At 36.1% G+C, this 24,697-nt stretch overlaps 1 protein-coding gene across 2 annotated transcripts in view; it reads left to right on the top strand.

Moving 5' to 3' along the window:
- The window catches only part of LOC138712348 (beta-1,4-N-acetylgalactosaminyltransferase bre-4-like), a 233,941-nt gene that overhangs the window by 180,020 nt on the left and 29,224 nt on the right, over nt 1-24,697 (top strand). The window lies entirely within an intron of this gene.

Below are 24,697 nucleotides of genomic sequence, written 5' to 3'. Positions count from 1 at the left end.
CCGAATTTGTTAACGTTATCAATAGGGCTGAGTACACGAAACATTTTTAAATGTCCACAAACAACCTCTAGAGGATACAAATCGGCAGACCTGGGAGGCCACGGTGTTGGTAAGCCACAGCCAATTCACCTGTTATGGAAGTTTGTGCGTAAGAACTCGCGAACGTGCAAATGAAAACGAGTCGGATCTCCGTCATGCATGTACCACAGCACATGCTTTTCCCAAAGAGATGCATCGTCTAGGTCTAGAAGGTCGTGTAGCTTACTTACTGACTGGCTTTTAAGGAACCCGAAGGTTCATTGTCGCCCTCACATAAGCCCGCCATAGGTCCCTATCCTGAGCAAGATCAATCCAGTCTCTATCATCATATCCCACCTCCCTCAAATCCATTTTAATATTATCTTCCCATCTACGTCTCGGCCTCCCCAAAGGTCTTTTTCCCTTCGGCCTCCCGACTAACACTCTATATGCATTTCTGGATTCGCCCATACGTGCTATATGTCCTGCCCATCTCAAACGTCTGGATTTAATATTCCTAATTATGTCAGGTGAAGAATACAATGCGTGCAGTTCTGCGTTGTGTAACTTTCTCCATTCCTCTGTAACTTCATCCTTTTTATCCCCAAATATTTTCCTAAGCACTTATTCTCAAACACCGTTAACCTATGTTCCTCTCTCAAAGTGAGAGTCCAAGTTTCACAACCATAAAGAATAACCGGTAATGTAACTGTTTTATAAATTCTAACTGTCAGATTTTTTGACAGCAGACTGGATGATAAAAGCTTCTCATTGTTGCAAAAAATGGAAGTACGCACGACAATTAAGTCTGCCATGTAAGACATGAGATCCGAATGTTGTAACGGTTGCAAATGTACTAGGTGTATTTATTTAGTGGCCACAGTGGTGACATCAAATCTCGGAAAGTGTTGGTTTCCGGATCTATGTTTGTTAGGACATTATACCTTGTTTCATTGTCCTCTAATCATCTCTGCAGTTTTTACGTATAATCGTATAATACTAAACATAAATAACATGATAGGCTATATTCAATCCAGACTCGATTTCTGAAACACTAGATTACTCTAAAGCAGGGATGTCAAAGCGCTCATACTACAAGCAATACAATTCCAACAAGGTTCACTTTTTAGCAAGATGAAGTACAATCATCGCTCATAAGGAAATGTGCGGGTTCTTGAGAACCCGTAGTGGAGGTGCTTTGAAATCCCTGTTCTAATGTAATTGTGAAACATCTTGATTAGATCACATACACTTCTTCGATGCTAAAGATCCTGTTCACGTATACTGTAGCTTTCTTCAAATCTATTTATTTACAAAATAATATTTTTGCACTCAATGCCACATAACTGATGCAAATAATTTTACATTAGACATTTTCGCAGTATGTAAGTACACATTCACTAATAGAACGTCTTTTTTTTTTTTTTTTCAATTCTATGGCGAAAATATTTCCCGAGGACATTTCTCAGATAATTTTATAGTGAATGTCATACATTTAGCAGTTGAGCCAAAGTAGTGTTACGATGTTTGTTTTGACGTTCGACATTGTTGCACTTCAACTGTCAGAACCTTATATTTTTATATCATTTCAGTCTTAATTCGTACGAGGTTCCTGAGAGATAGAATTGCAACATCTGTAATTAAGCACCCCTCCTTATTTCTGTTACTCATTGCCAGAGCTAGTAAGTTGGTATCAAAACTGTTAAGTTGTGTGAGCTTGAACTGTACCTCTGCCGAATGAAAAGTAATAGCACATCTCTCAATGTCATTGAACCAGAACGATAAACATGTACAGCCGGGTTGTAACCAAACATGTGCAGCAATCGTCCACAGCCTTACAACAAGAACATAATATAAAAACAACAATTTCGTAACTCACAAACTAAAATAATTTACCCATATAAAAATAACAAACCATATATACAATTAGGTCTACATCATAAAAATAACAATGAACATTTTCATTTTATGAAAAGCAATACTCCTTTTATGTTCAGAAAAAGAAACAATATTATTTTGTACTCTGAAAATATTCGTTCTATGTCAGAAGACGTTACAGGAGCAAATCTGAAATATGATACAGTATTTCTTGTTATCATCAGGTGAACTACTTTGTGAATCTAATAGTGTATCTCGTATGTGGCACATAATATTAAACCCATAATTGTTTGAAGAAAATTGTTCATTTCTATTATGACAGCTAGGAAGTTCATATAGTAATTCCGATGTTGAACTTAGACCAGCCGTGGCGAAAATGTGACTCACGAGCACATTGTGGCTCGCAATGGTAGCTATGCATTTCTCTTGCTTCCTACCTTCTCCAACCCCCACCCTTTCAGTCACTGGAGTCAAACTCCGTTCCATTTGTATCTGTCTCTGACCTGGGAGTGGCGTATCGTAGCAATGTCTCTCTCGAAACCATGTACAGTAGGCTACCTCTACAAAAACGAAAGTTTAAAGTAGGATGGGAGGACGCATTTTTTGCTGCCAATATGATGAGAATATTAAATGTATGATTTGCTCACAAGTATTACGAGGAAAACGGTTGTATAACATAAAACGGTATTATACTACATGTTACTCATGAAACATTAAAAGGTTAAGTGTTGTTGTTATTATTATTATTATTATTATTATTATTATTATTATTATTATTATTATTATTATTATTATCATCTTCATCATCTCTGTACGTCGATTCTTTTTCAGCAGATGTACGAATAATGTGATTAGATCTTCAATTTAAACTCACATATTTATAATGTGATGTTAAAGGAAAGCTACATGTAAGGACTTGACAAATGTTGAACTTTTCAGATCTTTGCCAAAAATAAATAAATATCCGAAGCTTCGTTCTTTCGCTTGCTCTGTTGAAGCCATGTTCGCTACAACTTACGTTTGTGAAAAATTATTTTCAACAATGAAAATAATAAAAAAACAAATTTAGATCATGACTGACAGACAAATACCTTCGTGATCAACTACGACTGGCAGTAAGTGACATAATTCCTGATTTTGAAACTCTGTCGCAGAGAAATTCTGAAGAGAGTTAATTTATGGTTGTGATAATGTGTTCTTTGTTTTCTTATTCATTTCTTTCTTCGTTACACGTATTAAACATTAGTTTGTAACCTTATACTGTATAAAATTATATTTAAGGGCTTGATGTAAGGAAAATGAAAATCCGTTAATAAGTCAGACAGTTGCTTCACTTCCCCTTCGGGTGTCCGCCTCCCTCCATAGGTGCTATGCACGTTGCAGGTTACACAGTGGCTCGGCGCACGATTACATTTTCGCCACGGCTGACTTAGACTGAAACGCAAGCGAATGCATAGCAACACGAGACGTCAACATTTAACGAAGAATAATCCGGGAAAATATAAACGTGTTACACACTCCTGTTTGCATAATTATTTAATAACAGATGAGTTTATTTTTTTTAATCATGCATAATATTAACATCAAGTAAATAATAAAATAATAACAGAATAGCTCATTTTGTTCAGAACCTAAAATATTACTATAAATTATCAATATTCTTTAAACTATTCATTATTCTACACAGCTCCACAGAATGCCACTATGCGTTGTTTATGTGAACATACTGTGTATTGTCTGTAGCGAGCGGGAGCAGTGCGAGGTGCGGGTGGCATCTATACTCCTCGCTGAACTCAACTGAAATCTACTGTTTTGGTACGAACTTCCTATCTATGCTCATTACTGTGGCAGGTGCCATGATTCTTATCTGTATTTTTTGTAAATTGATTCTAAATAAGTATTTACTGTTGCCTATCTTCATTTGGCGTATGTTTGTATCATTATCTGTTCCTACATTTTTTGGAATAGCTTCACAAATAGTATAGTGGATCTGCGAAAATAAAATGCTGAGAGATGTCGTATTATTATTATTATTATTATTATTATTATTATTATTATTATTATTATTATTATTATTATTATTATGTTTCAGTGTACATTAGGCTTAAGAGTGTTTATTTATATAAAGCAGTTTAAAGTTGCAAACAAGCCGTCAAATAACTCCTAAAGAAGTCTATTGTAGCGCGTTTTAAGGACACAGACCACTGCATAGTCAACCTGGAAAATTTGGCGACGCTGACTTCTTCCGTCAAAAATCAGGTCTGGTTGTCCCCCGCTCTATTAGAACTTGAGTGCTCACCTTCAATCCAAACTTCTAGATCCGCTTCGCACATCCTCTTTGTAATCGTTAGTTTGCAGGTTAACGTTTACTGGTTAATCCATATGCTTCCGGAATGTTGAGATAACTTGAACAGCATTCCAGGTTATAGCGGAAGCGTTAGCTAACCGCGGGCTATTTCACATACTACAAAGTGGTATTTTCTTTGCCTCCAAGGCCTCCTGTTCACTTGTCTCCAAGATCTTGTGTCCTATCTTGGTCTGTTTTTCAGTTCTTTCTTTAAGCATGCGAAATAAATAGTTCAATGTCACTTGCACATGCACCGGATTCCAGTTTTCCGACTAGTTCAAGCGCGTGAACATTATTCACCGCTGTTTTTGGGCTCCCTCGTCTCTTCATTTGTGATGCCAAGAAATTTATTGTTATGCCGAGATATGCAGTAAGGCCAAGTTATTTATTACAATGGTCATCTCAGTTTTATTTTTCTTTAAAACTTCGTGTAATGAGAACGTATTGTGACACTCCAAAAATTCGATTTCGATCATTTTTATTACGGAAATAGCTATAATTTCAGCATTCTTGTGCATGGATTGCAATAAAGCAAACCATTAAATAAGTTATTCAATTGTTGGACAACTAATCTTTGTAGTGGGCCACTAAATTATAGTGTGTTGCTTAATTGACATTTAATGTGCTATAAAAGAGCATGGATTTATAGGCATTATAAGTTAAGTTGAATGGATGTTACGAGTCTTTAAGCCTAGTTCACAAGACCCTGAAATGTGATAACTAGGGGGCGGATGTTGATGAAAAGTCATCTTATTTTTCACATTAGGACGATGCCTATTAATATAGAAATCCTTTCTATGTTAATATTAACGTAAAAAAAGTAATTTATTATATTGCATTTTTTGACGTTTGTGAACTAATAGGTAATTTTTATATTTTTTTTCGGCATTTTTTTATCATTTTTAATACTTTGAAGAACTTTTAGATCATTTGGAATACATTTTACTTCTTTACCGATAGGTTTGTTAAATCATTTTCTAACCAAATAGGTTAATAGTAATTACCTACTGAATAAGTGAATAACTGTCAAGTTTGAGTTTTATAGTTTGGAACACACTCTAAAGTCCATCCCTCATTCCACTGAAGGCTTCACTTCACACAACAGAAGTAATATAAAATGCTTGACAACATCTTAGTTTAAGTGAGGATTTTGACCGATACTGTTCTTTTGTCCGTGCGAGGGTGTCTTTAGAATTTATGTTTGGAAGGGGGGAAACTTTCACTATGTCCTCGACAGGACGTTGTGTCTTCAACATGGTTAGAAAGGGATGTCTACTGTAATAGACAGTATTTTTAAAACAAAGATTGCAGGAATGCACGCTGCGCCCACATTCCCTCATCTGGAAGATCTGGTAACAAAAGTGAAGAGCGGAAGGAGGAGGAGACTGAGAATGAAGGCACTGACATGGACCACTCCGATTGAAACACATAAACCCTCGTTAAAATGTATAATTTTACCCTAAAACCTTCATTTTGTTGTACGCCTATGTTTTTTTCCTTTATCTTAGCCAAATTCCAGGAAGTTGCCTCCTCTCTCCGAGATTTGCAGAACAGTCATTGAAACAAGGTGACTAATTTTTAAGAAGTTGTGGTACGAGCACGGTGAATAATATTTAAATGTCATTTTCTTTTAATTTTATATCATTTTTTCATTAGTTTAAGGACATTTTAATGATCATTTTGAGTAGATTTTCAGATCATCAACATCCGCCCCCTAGTGATAACTGAGAACTGAGTCACAAGGACTTGACAATGTATCTTGTAAACCGCGCGTTGATTTATACGTAGTGGTTAGGAGCCTTAAATACTGCTAATGATACCGAATGAAAATAATGAATGGCCAGAATGGTGTCTAATAAGAGTGGTGCATGGTTTGTGCGTCATAAATTGATAACTATGTCTTACCTTGGTTACAGTCATTACTTCTGTAGGGTTTTCTCTGATAACTTAGCATTTCGGACCCTACGAACTTTCAGACTTCGAACTTTAGTTGTTTAAATCCGTATTGATTATCGTAAAGATGATGTCAACCCCATTGCAGACCAAATCGGCCTAGCGAGTGGCGGGAGGTTAAGGCTTCCACCTTTAAAAATTGTCATTGATAGCAGTATGGATGTTAGTCCTACATGTCCGCCGCCTTTACCCCCAGGGAAATACCTCTGGTCCTCATTTCTGTTAGAGGTTGAGTACACCCCCAAGGTCATAGTGCGACCGGAAGAATTAAATCAATTGAGAAAATCAGTAATCCCATCGGGAATCAAACCTGCAACCTTCTGGCTTTGCAGCGTTACGCCTTAACTGCGACACTACTGCGCGCCTCCATTGATCGTCATAGTAATCACTACGGATCGGAAGTTTAGGAAAATGTCTATTTTGTTTGAATGTACGTATTTTAAGACTGTTAATTTATGTATACGAATCACAAAAAATCAAATGTTGTGGTGAAGTTTTATATTGCCTATATTTGCCTTTTTTTTTATAGTTTGTAGCTTTTTTTGTTTTTATTTGTTCTTTTTTCCCTTTTCTTTATAGGCATATATAGTTAACAGCACTCATTGTTTTTTTTTTTTTTTTTTTTTTTTTTTTTTTTTTTTTTTTGCTTGAAACTGAAAAGAACTGATAGTTCTTATAGTATACAAAGATTTCGGACACCCTATTGTGATGGAATTCTTAAGAGCCTCTACCTAACTACTGTCCAAATTTCACGAGAGGATCCCTGCGAGGGGAGTATGGTCCTTGCGGGGTAAGAGGAGAGAGTAAGCCAGTAACTCGGCGTTCTTGAAGAAGCAGGTGGATAGGAGTGATGTCATTGGTCGGCTGGGACAAGCAAGGTTCAGTCAATGGCCGGCCGGTTCCATGTCGGGGATAGTTATAAGAGTGGGGGAAAAACTCGCATTCCTTGCTTGGATCTTCTCGTGAAATGCGGACAGTAGTCCCATCGTTCATACCGACCAGTCACCGTCTTTAGTTCAGATGACGGTTTACTTTATTATCTACCCTTATCCTGCATAACATAGACGACGTATCTGCTTGAATCACACAGTCTAGGTTATGTTTGTATTTAGGGAGAAGTTACCTGACACTCCCCTACCCCCTGAGCCTATTGTTACGAGGTGGGGGACATGGTTAAGAGCAGTAAAATACTATGCGAATAACTTTGAGCAAATAGCACTAATTGTTAAGGAATTTTCAGAGAATGATTCTCTGTCAATCAAAGAAGCTCAGTGTGTGTTTCAAGAAAAAGGACTTAAAGAAGACTTAGCATATATCGATGTGCATTTCACTTTTGTAGCAGATACCATTCAACAACTGGAATCCATCAGTTCGTCATTTTGTGAATCCATGTCCCTGTTTTTGAATGCAACGAACAGATTATGTGTAGCTCCTGGCAAGTATGCTGCTCAAATACATATATGAGAAGCTAAAAAGTGTTATTTCAAGAAATCCTGGATATGAAACCATTCATTCTGTGTATAAAGTTCGAAGTGGGACCGGTGGTGAGCTTCCTGAGGGGTTTAATGTAGCCAGGATGGTCCTGTAGAAGCACGTTCCAGTCACTTCAGTGCATGTTGAGAAATCCTTTTCGGCATATAAACAGATTTTGTCCAATAGACGTCACAAGAGCGAGTGTTTTAATCTTGAAAGTTACTTGTTGTGTACTGTCATTCAAATTATGAACATGGAGACGAATAAGTGCGCACTAAATTAAACATTCTGTAGAACAAATATCACTTATCTAATTTTTTTAAGTGGTCATGCAGTGTTATGTTAATTTGCTGTGTATACATAATGAACAAAAAAGCGAATACAGACATTTAATTAAAAAGTCGTGTAAGGAAATAGCCCAAATTAATTATTGTGTGTGGAATAAATTTTCAATGGTTAATTTTCCCTAAATTTTTATTTTTAGTGCCTTTTAGGTGCCTGGAATACAATTTTTAGAGCCTTTTTTGGAACCTAAAATACCATTTTAGTGCCGTTTTAGGAGCCTAAAACGCCAATTTTTAGTACCTTAACTTCCGATCCCTAGTAATCACTAATCAGTAATTGAAATTCGTTAAATTTTCTTGAGAATTACTATAAACTTCTCTGAGACTTCGCTCATTTTGTGACGCATTTCGTATGTTCACATTGTTGTTTTTGCGTGTTTTACTCTAAATAATTCCTTCACCTACTTTATTGTGATAAGATCCCTGCTTAATAGAATGCAGACTCGCAAAAGACGTCAGCGTGATGCCAGTCGTCCACATGGCATAGGTAGACACCAACAGTTTAATTTGCAGTATTTCCATGAAGACTGAGGCAAGTAGGAAGAGTATGCGTTGCAGATACTCAGCATATATTTTTCCGGTGCGCCGTTCTGCAGGGCGATGTTTACGTATAGTTGCTATAAATATGTGGTATGTGAAACTTTCCTCGAACAGCTCATTCCATTGCTTGGGTTACACGTTATACAGCCCTGCTACCTAGTGTCGGAAAGCTTTTCAATTACTGTTGTTATAACATAACCTTCCACCCATCATCAGCCCATCAACCCAACAACTGAAGCACTTTTGTACTAATTCATCTCTACACACTTTCAATAATTGTCTACTCAGTCATCTCTCTGTCTCTCTGTCTACCTAATCTGATCTGTTTAATCTTAACCTTGTCTACTCTTCTGCATTTTATCTAGTCTCTACACATACCCCTCTCTCTCTCTACATACATACTCCCGCTACCTATCTACCTAACCTTACCTACCTACTTAACTGTCTACCTACGTATACCTTTGTCTGCGCACATATCTACCTACATGTCTGTCCACTATCTATCTACATACCCAACTACTGTATTAGAGTTGAACAACGATCGAGAAAGCAAGACTAACAGCGCCCGCAAAGCCGAAAACCCGCACGACAATGTTCTACTAGGTGTTCAGTTCAAAGTGTGTCATGGCTCGCTGTATGCCGTCATGTGGCTAGTCGTTGAGCCTAGAGAATTCAATCTCCCTACACTTCCGCAGAGGCGTATTACATATGTGCCAGAGAAGTTGCCTAGCAAGTACGGCGTTCATTATGAAGAGTACTTAACGATATGTACGGTAACATCTGTAGTGGCAGGACTGTGAACTGTTTGGAAACACGTACTGAGGTGAGCTTTTTTCTTACTGTCGGGATATGTAGAGAGGGTTAAGACGATTACTTACGTATTTGTTGACATTAACTTCGACGGTCAACATGGACACGGAGCGTTTGATTTGTATTGTGGAATGTTGCCGTACGCAACCGATGATAACAAATACCCTGCGTACGACTTGCCCTCGCAAAACACAGTTCGAAAGAGGTTATGGTAGCACGCAGACTTTACAGACCGCCATCTATTGCTACGACGTTCAAGTTATACCGTACACGTTCTCAAGTTCAGATTGAACGCCTTGATTAATAGGCAACTTCTCTGACATAAAAGCTGAAACTCGCTTCAAATCGCTGACTCACAACAGTGACGTCATGACACACTTTGAAATGAACACCCAGTATACGTCGCGCCGTTGACATAAAGACTGCTTGTGTGTGTTTCGAGAAGCCGAGATTGATCATTCCCGAAGTCCCGAACGTCAAGCAGCCTTAAATCGTCACAGTTGTTTATACCTGACTGAACTTTTATCTACTTTGGCAACTTAAGTAGTCTATTTGAAACATAATCTCTACCTTTCAGTGTATAATAATCCGTTCCCCAATCTTTATTTAAACATTTATAATGTTATTTATTTCAATGATGTATTTTATTCAAAGTTACGAAATCTTTCCACGCCGACCAAACGCTATTTCTAGAATGATGAGCGAGACTCGAAGCGCACGAGAATGACGAGACGAGATTCGAAAGACAAATGTAACGAACACAGCGAGCGAGAGCGGCAGTTAGTTTTGTTCATCTCTACCAACTACCTGTCATCTATATAGGCCTACCTACGCATTTACTTCTCTATTTGCCTAAATATCTACGTATCCATAAGTTACATCCTCTATCTGCTTGTCTACTTAAGTACCAACTTATCTAGCTACAGTATGTTTATTTACATTTACATACTCATCAACGTACTTGTCAGTGTACCTCTCTATATACTCATCCACTTACAATTCAGTCTGCCCACTATCTACCAATCTAACTACATTACCTGTCTACCTACCTACCCTATCTTCACATATCCATTTACTTGTCTATGTACCTGTCTGTCTTACTGGTGCCCAGATGTTTGAGCTCTTGCACCCATAGACATAGAAACATTCAACATTTTGGAGGTACTGATCAGTAGGGCTGGGAAAAAGTATTGATATCAGGGTAGTAAATAATTTCTATATAAGCTTACATTGTTTACAAAATGCGTCGCGTTGCCGGGTGTCTCTACTGTCTGAAGGAGCAGAGAGAGTGAACATCCGATTCTCCTCAATAGTAGACCTGCTCAAGTGACGTGAGGTTGTATCAGAATGCCGAAACAGAAATCCAACAAAGAACAGACAATAGGGGCGGAATTCATAGTCGTCACTTATAAATGAGTGAACCCTTAAGTGGTTACTTATACTCATTTCTAATTCATAGTTGTCCCTCATTCACATAATGAGTGATTACTTAAGTGAGCTGATCTGTACCCTTAAGTGACCACTCATTTTCAAAATGGATACTGAGGATGATTTTGAGGATTTCGTGGAGTTTGTTGAACGAAATGAGGAAAATATACGTGTCCCAAAAAGGTATATTAGAGACATGGAGAATCCTCTGGAAATGTATAGTGAACTGAAATTTAAGAAGCGATGTCGTTTTCAGATCAATTCGAAGTTGTTGCTCTAGCCAAATTGATCGCTATTTATTTATTTATTTATTTATTTATTTATTTATTTATTTATTTATTTATTTATTTATTTATTTATTTATATCTATAACAGGGCAAAGCCCCAATTACAATAGACAGTACAGATATTTGTTAAAAAAACATAGAATTGCAATTAACATGAAAAGAAGAGATAAAGCAAATACAAGTGTAATTACAAATTAAAAATAAAAAAAAAAACAAGTAGATACTACCTAAATAAAAGACACAGATCTACATATAAATGAAAAATATTAAATAAAAATAAATTAAAAGGGGTTAAGTATAGATATCATAGCCAAACATTAAAATGTAGCTATAATTGGCAAATTATAGAGTAAATATAACACTATGTTAATAAATTCAAAATACAGCATTATATAGTAGGCCTAATAGGCTTAATTTATTTATTTAAGAAATTCGCTACTACAGAACATGTGTTCCAATTAGTAGGATATCTGATTATAACTATAACTAACATGCAACTAGAATTTAAAACATCATGAAACTATTGCTGTATATAACTTATTCAGTACAATAATATTGATAACTCGTTGTTATAGCAACTCCACATGTAGAGCTGCTTTCGATTAGTTCAATGAGAGTCAGCTTTTGTTATGACGTCATGTCCGGCAGCTGTAAGTGAGCACTCTTTACTTGAAAATAAGTGTTGTCTATGAATTCGGAATTGACTTAAGGGTTCCCTTATTATAAGCAAACACTTATTACTTAAGGGTTCACTCATTTTTTAAGTGACGACTATGAATTCCACCCTAGGAGAACTGAATTCAGAACAAGGGAAAATTGTGTTTGACTTAATTAATAATTTTACAATTCATGTTGGATAACGGTCAGCTAAGCCCCTTGTTATATATATATATATATATATATATATATATATATATATATATATATATATAAATCAATAAATGCAAGTGTTTATTCAATCTTATGGCTTAGACACTAATAATTATATAAAACAAACAATTTATGTTTTACATCTTATTAAGTTCTAGTACTAACGTTTTCACCCTCACGGGGCATCTTCAGGTACAAGATAAGAGCGAATTGATTTTAGATATTCGCTCTTATCTTGTACCTGAAGATGCCCCATGAGGGTGAAAATGTTAGTACTAGAACTTAATAAGATGTAAAATATAAATTGTTTGTTTGATATAATTATTAGTGTCTAAGCCATAAGACTGAATAAACACTTGCATTTATTGATATACTAGCCGTACCCGTACGCTCCGCTGCACCCGTTAGAAATAAATATAAAGTAATTACATAATTAAAATAGGACATTTGATCCAGGGAAGATTCGTGTTTGATAGAAGGATAAATCGTTTAATATGTTACTTAATTTAAATTGCATCCAAATAATTAAAATGCGATCATTTTGGTCCAGAGACCACTCATTGGTGCAATGACAATTCCTTTAACATGTTTCTAATTTTTATTACATGCAACCATAGTTTAATGAACATTGACATAATTTAGATTTAATGTGTATACTTTATTTTACTTGTTATAGGTTTCCATTGAATTATGGTAGTAACTTAATTTTAACCCTTGTTTTCTACGTATTCAGTAAATGGCGTTTGGCCCACTATGGTTCTGAACCCTTCAAATAACTTGAATTATATTATATCATATTATATTATTATATTATATTATATTATATTATATTATATTATATTATATTATATTATATTATATTATATTATATTATATTATATCAGAAGTTACTGTAATAACATTATAGCATTATATCCATCTAGAGAAACTACACTTTCCAATGGTGAAATAATAATTAATTATACAAATCGGCTAATTTAGCTTCCGATATTACTTCATACAAACACAGAAACATTCTCTGTAGGCTATCTTTCATAGCTTTCGATTGTTGCTGTCCAAGACCCCTTATAGACGAAGGTTTTTTATTTCATTATACGGCCTTAGATGGCAGTTATCTTAATTTTAAAACTCATTTATGTCATTAAATATCAGTCCTATCAAAATTGTTCAAGGAATAAAACTTATCGGAAATTATTTTTAAAGAAACTTTTGTTATGTAACACTTTTCACAAAAATCAATAATAAGCGAGATATTTCGATTTATTTAATTCAGGCCCCCTTATAACCCCCCTTTTAAATAATGTATTTTGAATGCCATATAGCCTAAAATCTAAGTTACAAAGAACATAATTTATATTCCAATTTTCATCGAAATCCGTTCATCCATTATCGCGTGAAAAGGTAACAAACATACAGACAGACAGACAGACATACAAACAAAAATTTCAAAAACGCGATTTTCGGTTTCAGGGTGGTTAATTATATATGTTAGGACCAATTATTTTTGGAAAATCGAAAATTACCAGAAACATTTCGGCTACAGATTTATTATTAGTATAGATATCATTAATTAATAATGATGTTTTTTTTTTATAAATTCAATACTTATTCCGAGTTAATTAATTTGAAAACATACGTAATCCAGTAAATGTAAATTATATTATGAGTTCATTCATACGGAGTGGACTGTACAAGCAGCCGCTACAGTAACAAGTCGTGCGTGCACACAAGCATTTTGTAAACACAGAGCTCTACGTACGATGCAGCGTAACCTATAACCAATACTTTTTTCCAACCCTACTGATCAGTATGAGGGAAAACAATGCAAGGGAAATCTACTTGTTCGACCGTTATCACGAACTATCAATCTCCAAGACTTAAACGTCGATTGAAATGTTGTAAATTTGTGTATTTGTGTACGTATGTGGATATAATAGGCTATAGCGTACATATAGTTATTTTATTTTGGTGCACAATAAATTATATTTTACATCTTTTGAATGGTAGCTAGAGACTGTAAACTATAAACAGGAATTGGTAACGGTATGAAATGGCTGAATTGCTGCGAAATGCGTAACACCTAGAGCGGGAAAGTAGGCGTAATCTTCGTAATGCTGATTACGAATCCTCGCGTATTTCCTATCCAGATAATTAGATAATTCGTCAAACAGTCCACTATTCGAACCGGACTGTTTTCTTTAAAATCTCTCCAAAGATATATGTTTTATGCATGTGATTGAGTTAATAAGACGTTAAATAGTTTCCTTACCCAGGAAGTTTTTTTTTTCCCCCGTACGTAATGTTAAAAAAAAGTTCATAATGGAAATTAAAGTTTCTTCCATTGTAAAACGTCAGTTCACCATCTGCTTCTCATGGGGATGTGAAGACACCCCTCTCTTCCCCACGCTTCGTAAAAATTGTCTGGATAATATGCAGCAGCAATACATATTTTTATGACGCCAATCTCGAGGGTGCATGTATTTCATATTCCCCCGTCATGAAGGTTTTATTGTGCTCGGAAGAAACACCACCTTCGCGCTGAAAAGGCAGTTAAATCGTAAATAATATTATATGTATGTATGTTTTTTTTTTTTTTTTTTTTTTTCCTGAGCAAAGAAATAATTCTGTGGTTTGCATGCGGTTTGCTCTGCAGTAAAGGGATGTTCTGTGCTCCAGATGATTCAGTGGTGTAGTGGTTACTCTGCTTCCCACTGAATCCGAAGATTTGGGTTCTATTTCCTGAACTTCTTCGGGAAACAACACGTGATTCCTGAAATATCGATGTCTGATGTGCTTAGATCTGGACAGTCCTGAAAAAAAAATGAGGTGAAGACTCAACATCCATCCCACATTCCCTACAAGTAGTTGGTTATCAATAGAGATCGGAATCTTAGCCACTACTCTCTGAAGTTAAGTGAGTACGGAGTTTGTGCAATGAGCCAAATGACGACGAAGAGTAGTGGCGCGAAGCGCTGTACTGTTTCCGCTTCAAGGACAACCACAGTACACACATAAAAGAATGATTTCAAGAGTGGAGCTGTGTTGTGTATTACAAAAAAAATAAACATAGTGTTTCCTGTGAAGTTTTAAATTAAAATGTTACTGTTTCACAGACACTGCTCTTAATAAAATGTTTAAGCCTATATTACAACAATCTTTGATGTAAAATGTTAACTTAAAATGTTACTGTATTAGAGACACTACTCTAACAACATGTTTAAGCCTATATTACAATAATCTTTGATATAAAATTTTAACTTAAAATGTTACTGTTTCATAGGTACCGATCTTAATGTAAGGTTGAAGTCCATATTAGGATAATTAGGCCTACAAACGTTGTTGTAAAATTTTAACTTAAAAACACCCGTATAACTGTAACACTGGTAGCGCTCCTAATGAAATGTTTAAGCCTATATTGCAGTAATCTTTGCTGTAAAATTTAACTCAAAATACCGGTGCTACTATAACACAGGTACTCCTCTTGTGTGCAAGTATACTTTTCAACAAAATTTTTAAAGTGTTTGTCCTCACCTTTGTTGAATATTGGCCTGCACCATCATTTCATACAAATCTTTGCTAAATTCGTCCGCTGACGCTGAATTACTATGTATACCTTATTTTATTTCATGGAGTGCAGTTTCATAGAAAAGACTTTGCCGACAGACCTTCTACTGCCCACTACTAATTGGTTGTTATAAATAAATGTCTTCCTTATTGTGACGGAAATCTCGTCTTCTCCTGTTAGTAACCAATCACAACCTTCGTTCAGAAGAATTGACAGGTTCCCGTCAAATACACGTGGAGGCAGAGTTGTCGCATCTTTTCCGAATTCCAAGAATCCCGTTAGTTTCACTGCATAATTTCGATGGTCAGCAGGTTTGTGGCAACTGTGCAATGTTGGGACGAGGGGACAGGATGGAATTGTCAGAGGTGTTTGTGTAGGAAGTCATAAATCTGTAAGTGGTTGTTCAAAGGAGCCACCGAACTGCACTCCTTGAAATATTATAAGGTATACGAGTAGTTGAAGGTATATAATCAGACTCGCTTCTTTCTATCAGTTTCAAATGGTTTATTTATTTTTGTAATTACATTGCTGCCGTTACCATCTTTTAGAACAAATTATGTCAGTCTTACATAAATTACACACAATTATGTCGCCACTTACACAGACATACTTTCTTCCGAATTTCTCTACTCCTGTACTTTCGCACTTGTTTTAGGCAGCTTTATTTCAACTAGTAGTGCATAATATCATAAACATTCTACGTAAAGATTAATTTTTTGGTCGTACAGGATTATCTGTTATGGTTATCATTGGTTATTAATGGCGAAAAATTCACTCCGGCGCCGGGAATCGAGCCCGGGTCCCCAGTTCTACGCACTGGGCGCTTTAACCACTGAGCTACGCCGACGCTCAATCTACAGCACCGGATCGAATCTTTCTCCTTCGGTATTTTCCCTTAATGTCCATGTTCGACATATATATTGACACATGTATTAAGCGAATTGTCATCTCATCGCACAAGAAGTGCATTCATTTGAGTGACTTAGTGGTCGGGACTCCACAGTCCACCAATGGTAACCATAACAGATAATTCTGTAGGACCAAAAAGTTAACTTTATGTAGATCATTCGCCAACAGTGCATAATTACGAGGCGCATCCAGAAAGTAAGTTTCCCGATTTTCCCCCTTGAAAGTAAACGTAATTAGCCGTGTAAATTGCGCATGCGTAACAGATCTATGACGTATCAATCATATTCTAGCCGGACAGGTCCTGCCTGGTGCCAGTAGCGTGGCAGCAGTGGTCCGAAATGGAAGCTCTTATTCCTTCTCCCGCCGCCTGCGAGGTTCGGTCAGTGATAAAGTTCTTTAATGCACAAAGCATTGCGCCAATTGAAATTCATCGGCAGCTCTGTCAGGGTTATGAGCCGAATATATATATATATATATATATATATATATATATATATATATATATCCCTCTCTCCCTCCCTCTCTCTCTCTTTTTCCTGTCCTCCGCTGAGCATTTTGGCAACGACGAAGAGCTGAAGACGTCTGTCACACGCTGGATCCATTCACAAAAGTTGACCCCACGATACGACAAGTGTCTCAATTCTAATGGTGGCTATGTTGAAAAATAGCTGAAACTTCTCTGTACCTGTTGCCAATAAATGTTTTCCTGAAAGTGTGTGTTCTTTTTTTTTAAATAGGGAAACTTACTTTCTGGATGCGCCTCCTATGTATATATGTGATGACAATTAGGCTAACTTAATATATGTGTCAATTATAATATATGTCGAACATAGGCTACATGGAATAAGGCCACTAAGGGAAAATACCAAAGAAGAAAGATTCGATTCGGTGCTGTGGATTGAGCCTCGGCATAGCTCAGTGGTTAGAGCGTCCAGTGCATAGAACTGGGAACTCGGGTTCGATCCCCAGCGCTGGAGCGATTTTTTTTTCCATTAATAACCTATCATAAACATTGCTCAACTAAAGCATGCTGTAGGCTACTTGTTTAGGAGTAAGGAGCCTGTTTTAGAGTAACCTTGTAGTACATGTTGCTTGTGTTCGTGAGCAGAGTGTCTCCTGAACAAGTGAGAGGAATTGGTGCAACGTATCCACCTAGTATCCGAGGAGATTCGTGGCGAACAGATATATATATATATATATATATATATATATTAGTATCTATAAAGTTTTTTGGGGCATTTTGAAATGTAGACAAAATATAAAAGGGCGCCTTTCAGGAACAAACATAGTATTTAGGCTTTTATATGAGATTATATTTAATTTAGGCGTTTTAGGTCCTATAGAATTTTAATAGCTGGATCCTGTGTACATGAAACGTAGATATATCTATACGTCTAGATCATTGCAAGCAGAATAGGTAGGTACGGAACTAGAAATGTATTCCCTAGTTATAGCAACTGTCTGCCCCCGTTTTAAAGCAACTCCCTGTTCATGTGGCCGGCATGCTACATATAGCCACAAACACAAGGCAAGGGAATCAGGTGCAAAATGATAGACGTCTTTGCTTTAGTGCTAGCAGATCCGCTGTAGCTAGAAACGCTGCCTTCCGAAGAACCACAGCGAAGGACGTGAGATGTTACTAATTGGGCCAAACTGCTTCATGTTCAGATTGGGTCAAGTACACTCCTTACTCACGCTATTGTCATTGTATTCCCTCTGAAGGCCAACGTCTACGAAAAGTTGTTGAAATGTGATAGCGTATCAACTAATGATGGAGATAAAAGAAATACGTAAGTAGAACACAATTCGAAATTTACGACTTTGTCTTTATCGCAAACTAGTTTTTTCTCGCCAGTCTTAGTATACACACAGGAGCGATATTGGCCGTAGTTCTGCGTGCAGACTTCTATAACAATTATTCTGTATCAGTAGAATTATTGTTTTGCGAATGGTCATATGCAGGGAACGGATTTATATGGACTAAAAATATATGAAATATGTAAATATATATGTAGTTATTTTTACCAAAATATGGAATTAAATATGGATTTTTACCAAAATATGGAATTAAATATGGACTTAAAATTATAAAAAAATGACTATGTACGTTAAATATTGGTACATTTTAATCAAACTAAACAAAAAATATAATGGACGTACCTTATCTTCCAATGTAGTTTCAACAAAACACAATTTTTATTGTCTGTTACCATAACAATAGGTTACAAACATTTCTTTCAAGTGCTGAAAAGTGAATCTTCTTCTATTGTCTCTGAGGATAGATTTATACTGACTAAAAGAGCGTTCGACGTCACAAGAAGTAACTGGTACATAATTCAATTTCACAATGTCTGCTGGGGATAAGTCCAAGTTAATCTTCACTGTTGATTCACCACTCATCACAGCAACAACCTTTTGTAGTTCTTCATATCCAGGGTTTTTTGAAAGTACAGTGTCCACCTTAGCTCTTACTGCATCTGCAACTTTACCTCTACCACGATTCAGTTGTTCCACAGTACTATTTATAATTTCAAAACTTTCAGATAGTGAAAGGTGCCTATTTTGGAGACTTTTGAGCGTTTTTATGATGCATGAAAATGTATGCTGAATGTGAGCTAAGTCATTCTTCACACTTATGTCACAGGTAACTGTTTTCGCAGTATCAATTGAGACTGCATCTTCAGAGTCCAATGCAAGGAGAACATTGTTAATAGAGTCTATATGTTCGGCATAATATTCAACTGCTTCTAGCCATGTACCCCATCTAGTTAAAATTGGCTTTGGTGGCAATGGAATTTCAGGGTACATTTCTTTCAACACGTTAACTCTACTGGGAGCTTTGAGAAATACTTTTTTCACTGATGAAATCAACAAATCTACTTTAGGGAAATTGTCTCTGACCACTTCTGCCACACGATGAAATGCATGCGCCACACAAGTAAAATGAGTCAATTTAGGATATACAACAGATAATGCTTGTCCAGCTTTGACCATATAAGGGGCAGCATCGCTAATAAAGAATAACACATTATCGTACATAATACCCTTTGGCCACAGGATACCCATAGCTTCGTTGAACAGTTTAACTATAGTTTTGTTATTGCACTTTTCTAGAACATCACAATGTAAAAGAATTCGTTCAGAATATTGTTCACTTAACAAACCGATAACTACATTACCAACAAGTCTACCTTCTTTGTCGGGAGTCTCATCAATGGAAACCCAAATTGAACTATCTTTAATTTCATCTCTTATCTTCTGTATTGTCTCATCGTAGATGGATGGAGCATACGTCTTCCTAAGTGTTGACTCATCCGGGATTGTATGTTGAGTATATTTTTCAAGGAATTCCCTGAAGACCTTATTCTTTAGTTTGTAGAGAGGAATATCAGCAGAGATGAGAGAACGGCACAGGTCGATGTTAAACTCAGATCTTACATTCGATGTTGTTGGTTGTGTTAAAAACAATTGTCTCTGCTTGGAATTTAGTTGTTTGTTGGCCTGATGTTTACTAGTTGTAATGTGTTGTTGCACCAGGAACTTTTGTGTAGATGATACTGCACACTGACACAAATTACAAAATAATATTTTATTGTCAGTTGATAAACCATCTTCTTTAAATTCTGAAATGTAACTTGTTAGTTTTGATTTTAAATTGACTGAATGACGTACTTTTGGCATATTTACCGTCTTTATAGTATGATTTACAAAACTGAACCTATGTGTACTCTGACTGGCATTTAACTGTTGAGCTGCACAACTGAAGTCTGTTAAAAATTTTAAATTCAATTAATACAGTTTTGTAACTTACTTTCCCATTGTTGATAGGACTGCTAATTTTCAAATAACTCTGATGTTAAAGGGATTACTGAACATGTGTTTAAATCTCTATTGTTGAAATGTAATTTTAACAGTTAATGGAATTTTGTTTTGTTTTATTGTTAAACCTAATATAATATGGACTGTTTTATATGAAATATGGAAAATATATGGAAATTAACGAAAATATGTACTAAACTCTAAAATATGGAAAAATATGGAAAATAAAAGTAGGATTTTTCAACCCTACACATTGTGAAACATAAAGATAATGCAAAATATAAATTATATTAGCTTTATAAGTAAATATGTATTTACATATAAATCCTTTCCCTGGTCATATGTCATATTTATAATTCCTTTGTATTAGTTTCTTGGAAAGAAACTTTTCGAGATAATACATTTTTGTAGGTGCGTGTTTTTACTTCTCTGACTCCTTGATGTGACCATAATATACTCGTGTATATCGTTGAAAGACACATCACTGCCACAACTCTGGTACCTTATATATGAAGAATGTTTCTGAAGTTAACGTAACAGATATCTACAAAAGAAAATTGGAATTTTAGCTCTGTTTTTTGTCTCCGTATTCTATCAGTATAAATCTGCAAAATTACGTAGAGTCGATAAGATATTCATGTTTTCTAGAAAGGATTTTAAACGCATTATCAGTTTTGCGTAGTTAATTGTTTCTTGGAGATAAGAGAGAAAGGAAAGGAAAGTGTGGGAAGAAAAGGATAGACAAGAGATAAGAAGAGAGATGAGAAAATATAGAGCACAAAAATAATATAAAACAGAGAAAAAATTAGAAAAACGAAGAAAGAGGAAAGAGAGAATATCGAAAATAAGAAATAGGAATAAGCGAGAAAGGAGAGGAAATGAGAACCAGGAACAGAAAAAGGGAAAAAGTGGACAGGAGATAGAATGAAGAGAGAAGAAATAATGGGAGAAAAGAGGATAATTAAGAGTCGGGGAGAAGAGGTAAGAGGAAGAGAGAAGAAATAAGGAAGGAGAGAGAAGAAATAAGGAGAGGTTATACAAGAAATAAGAGGAGGAGAGAGGAGAAATAATGGGAGGAGAGAAAAGTAAAAATATGAGAGAGAAGAGTAAAGAAATAAATTGGAGAGAGAGAGAAGAAACAGGATGAGAAGGGAGAAGAAACAAGATGACAGAGAAAAATGAGTGAAGAGAGATGAAAGATGAGGAGAGAGAAGAAATAAGGAGAGAAGATAGAAGAAACTGAGAAGAAATAAGGAGAGGATATACAAGAAATAAGAGGAGAGAGGAGAAATAATGGGAGGAGAGAAAAGAAAAAATATGAGAGAGAAGAGTAAAGAAATAAATTGGAGAGAGAGAAGAAACAGGATGAGAAGGGAGAAGAAACAAGATAAGAGAGAAAAATGAGTGAAGAGAGATGAAAGATGAGGAGAGAGAAGAAATAAGGAGAGGATATACAAGAAATAAGAGGAGAGAGGAGAAATAATGGGAGGAGAGAAAAGAAAAAATATGAGAGAGAAGAGTAAAGAAATAAATTGGAGAGAGAGAAGAAACAGGATGAGAAGGGAGAAGAAACAAGATGACAGAGAAAAATGAGTGAAGAGAGATGAAAGATGAGGAGAGAGAAGAAATAAGGAGAGGATATACAAGAAATAGGAGGAGAGAGGAGAAATAATGGGAGGAGAGAAAAGAAAAAATATGAGAGAGAAGAGTAAAGAAATAAATTGGAGAGAGATAAGAAACAGGATGAGAAGGGAGAAGAAACAAGATGAGAGAGAAAATGAGTGAAGAGAGATGAAAGATGAGAGAGAAGAAATTAGGAGAGAAGATAGAAGAAACTGGGAAGAAATAAGGAGAGGAGAGAGAAGAAACAAGTTGAGGAGAGAAAAGAAACCAAAAAGAAACAAGTTGAGGAGAGAGAAGAAACGAGTTGAGAGAGAAGAAACAAGTTGAGAGAGAAGAAACCAAGAAGAAACAAGTTTAGGAGAGAGAAGAAACAAGTTGAGGAGAGAGGAGAAACCAAGAAGAAGCAAGTTGAGGAGAGAGAAGAAACCAAGAAGAAACAAGTTGAAGAGAGAGAAGAAATCAAGAAGAAACAAGTTGAGGAGAGAGAAGAAACAATTTGAGGAGAGAGAAGAAACCAAGAAGAAACAAGTTGAGGTGAGAGAAGAAACCAAGAAGAAACAAGTTGAGGAGAGAGAAGAAACCAAGAAGAAACAAGTTGAGAGAGAGAAGAAACCAAGAAGAAACAAGTTGAGGAGAGAGAAGAAACAAGTTGAGAGAGAAGGAATAAGATGAGAATAAGGAGGTGGGAGGAAGAAAAAAGAACAGAAAAATAACACGTAAGAGAAAAAAGGAAGAGATACATGAAACAAGGAGAGAGGAGAAACATGAAAAAGAGAAACGTAGAGGGAACAACCGAAGATAATAAAATATTTATAGATTTGTGGAGAGAAGCGGAGAACAGAGAATGTATAGGCGTGCACTTAGTACTTTCCTTCAGATCCAACTTTGAAACTGCTTAATAGCCAGCAAGGACTTTTAATATGCATAGTTGGCTATTGTAAATTCCAAGAGAACTGGTACTGCCTTGCGACGTGAGTTGTAAAATATGTGAGGTGTGAGTCATTCATTGATTTTCAAATGTTAGTCTGCCACTCCAGCTCATTGCCTGCTGCAAGCCCCTAATTCGGATAAGAGGTGTTCATCTCCGGTTTTATTACCGACGTGTACGAGTCCTGTGGGGGTTCCTCCATCTCCACGACGGATTTACGTTCACTATAACCGTTGCTAATATGTGGGGAAGCTACAGCAATCACGAAGAAAGTCTATTTCCAGAACGAAGATAAACGCCTGGACACGTTATGAGCCTCTTACAGAATCTTGCTGGTATGAGTTCTCAGAGTGGCACGAACTCCTGATTATTACGAGTAGATCCGTAGAACGATCGTCAGGTACAGCTGGCTCCCAAGAAAGAATGACATAGTAAGTATACTTCGCACCAAAACATGACGACCTTCCCTCATTCCCTTCACTACTTAACTGCAGGCACGCGCAAGGGATAAATCCTTATAGCTGAATTTATTGTCAATTCTTGAAGTCATTGTGATATGCCGACGTTTTTCAAATTGTATTCCGTGAAACTGCGATTTTAGCGAGACTATTATCTTGGAATGAGCCGTACATACGCCGATCACATAACCAATGCTAACCATACATACAATAACATAAATGCGGACATGGAAATCCTACACATACAACCCAAGAACCAAAAACTCACCACACTAGAACAATACGAAATATAAAAACACACTAAAACACACCCTGATCAAATTCTCAACACACAGATCAATTTCAGTACACACACACTATTTGACTCCACTATTTAACACCTTTCAACAATCAAACGCACCCACATAACAGGCAGAGAAGTTCGAGATGACGCCGAGATCTAGTAGGCTCTGAAGATGGTGTGATGATACACCGAAACAGCTGTAAGCAGCACAGACTTACATAATTAACACGAGTAAGTTCACTAGTTAATCAATTACTTATATTCAAGTGTTAAAAGTAGTGTACGCAAGATTCAAAATGGATTACATTCTTCAATGACAAATTCTCATTAATTTTCAACCTGTTTTGTAACTTTGGGTTTTCAATAATGTGTTGAAGTTCCTGAATAAATGAATGAATGAATTAATTAATTAATGAAAAATACAGAGAAATAGACATTGTTACTTTCATTAAACTAAAGAGACTAGAGTGGGCGGACCATATAGGCCTACAGAGACTTCCTCCAGACCGGATACCAAAAAAGGCCTTAGAAGCCAATTTCATAGGGAACCCAAGTATTGGAAGACCTAGGAAAACATGGGAAAATGGTATAGTAAGGAAGACACTGCAAGCTTATACTCCGATGTCGCAACTGGAAGCTTGCCGCACAAGATAGAATCAGTGGAAGCAAAAGGTACGAATTGAGCTGTAGGGCCGTTGGATGGATGGATGGATGGATGGAAATCAAGTGCTAAGTATTAAGGGGAGAGGATGGTATTTTTTTGGCGAAAAATGAGTAAATTAAAAAAAAAATTCTTTAAAATACTCTGTGATATGTGTGGAATGTATAGCATAACATTTTGTGGGTATTTGTGCCCCTATCGGATGTTGAGTCGCCATTTTTAAACTTCCTGCGTTATGGATTTTTAAATCACTCGCCCACTTTTATTGTTGTTTCCGGTAAATTAAATTTTCAAAAAAAAAAATTTTTTTTTTTTTTCTTTAAAATACTCTTTGATATGTGTGGAATGCATTGCATAACATTTGGTGGGTATTTATGCCCTTATCGGATGTTGAGACGTCATTTTTATATTTCCTGTGCTATGGATTTTTAAATCACACGCCCCCTTTTATCGGTTTCTAGTAACTTCACATTTTTTTGCTACATTGCCAGACAAAAATGGAT

The sequence above is a fragment of the Periplaneta americana genome, chromosome 13 (assembly GCF_040183065.1).
Source record: "Periplaneta americana isolate PAMFEO1 chromosome 13, P.americana_PAMFEO1_priV1, whole genome shotgun sequence".
NCBI lineage: Eukaryota > Metazoa > Arthropoda > Insecta > Blattodea > Blattidae > Periplaneta > Periplaneta americana.
The sequence above is the reverse complement of the archived record's forward strand: the minus strand, read 5'-3'. Positions and strand labels throughout refer to the sequence as shown.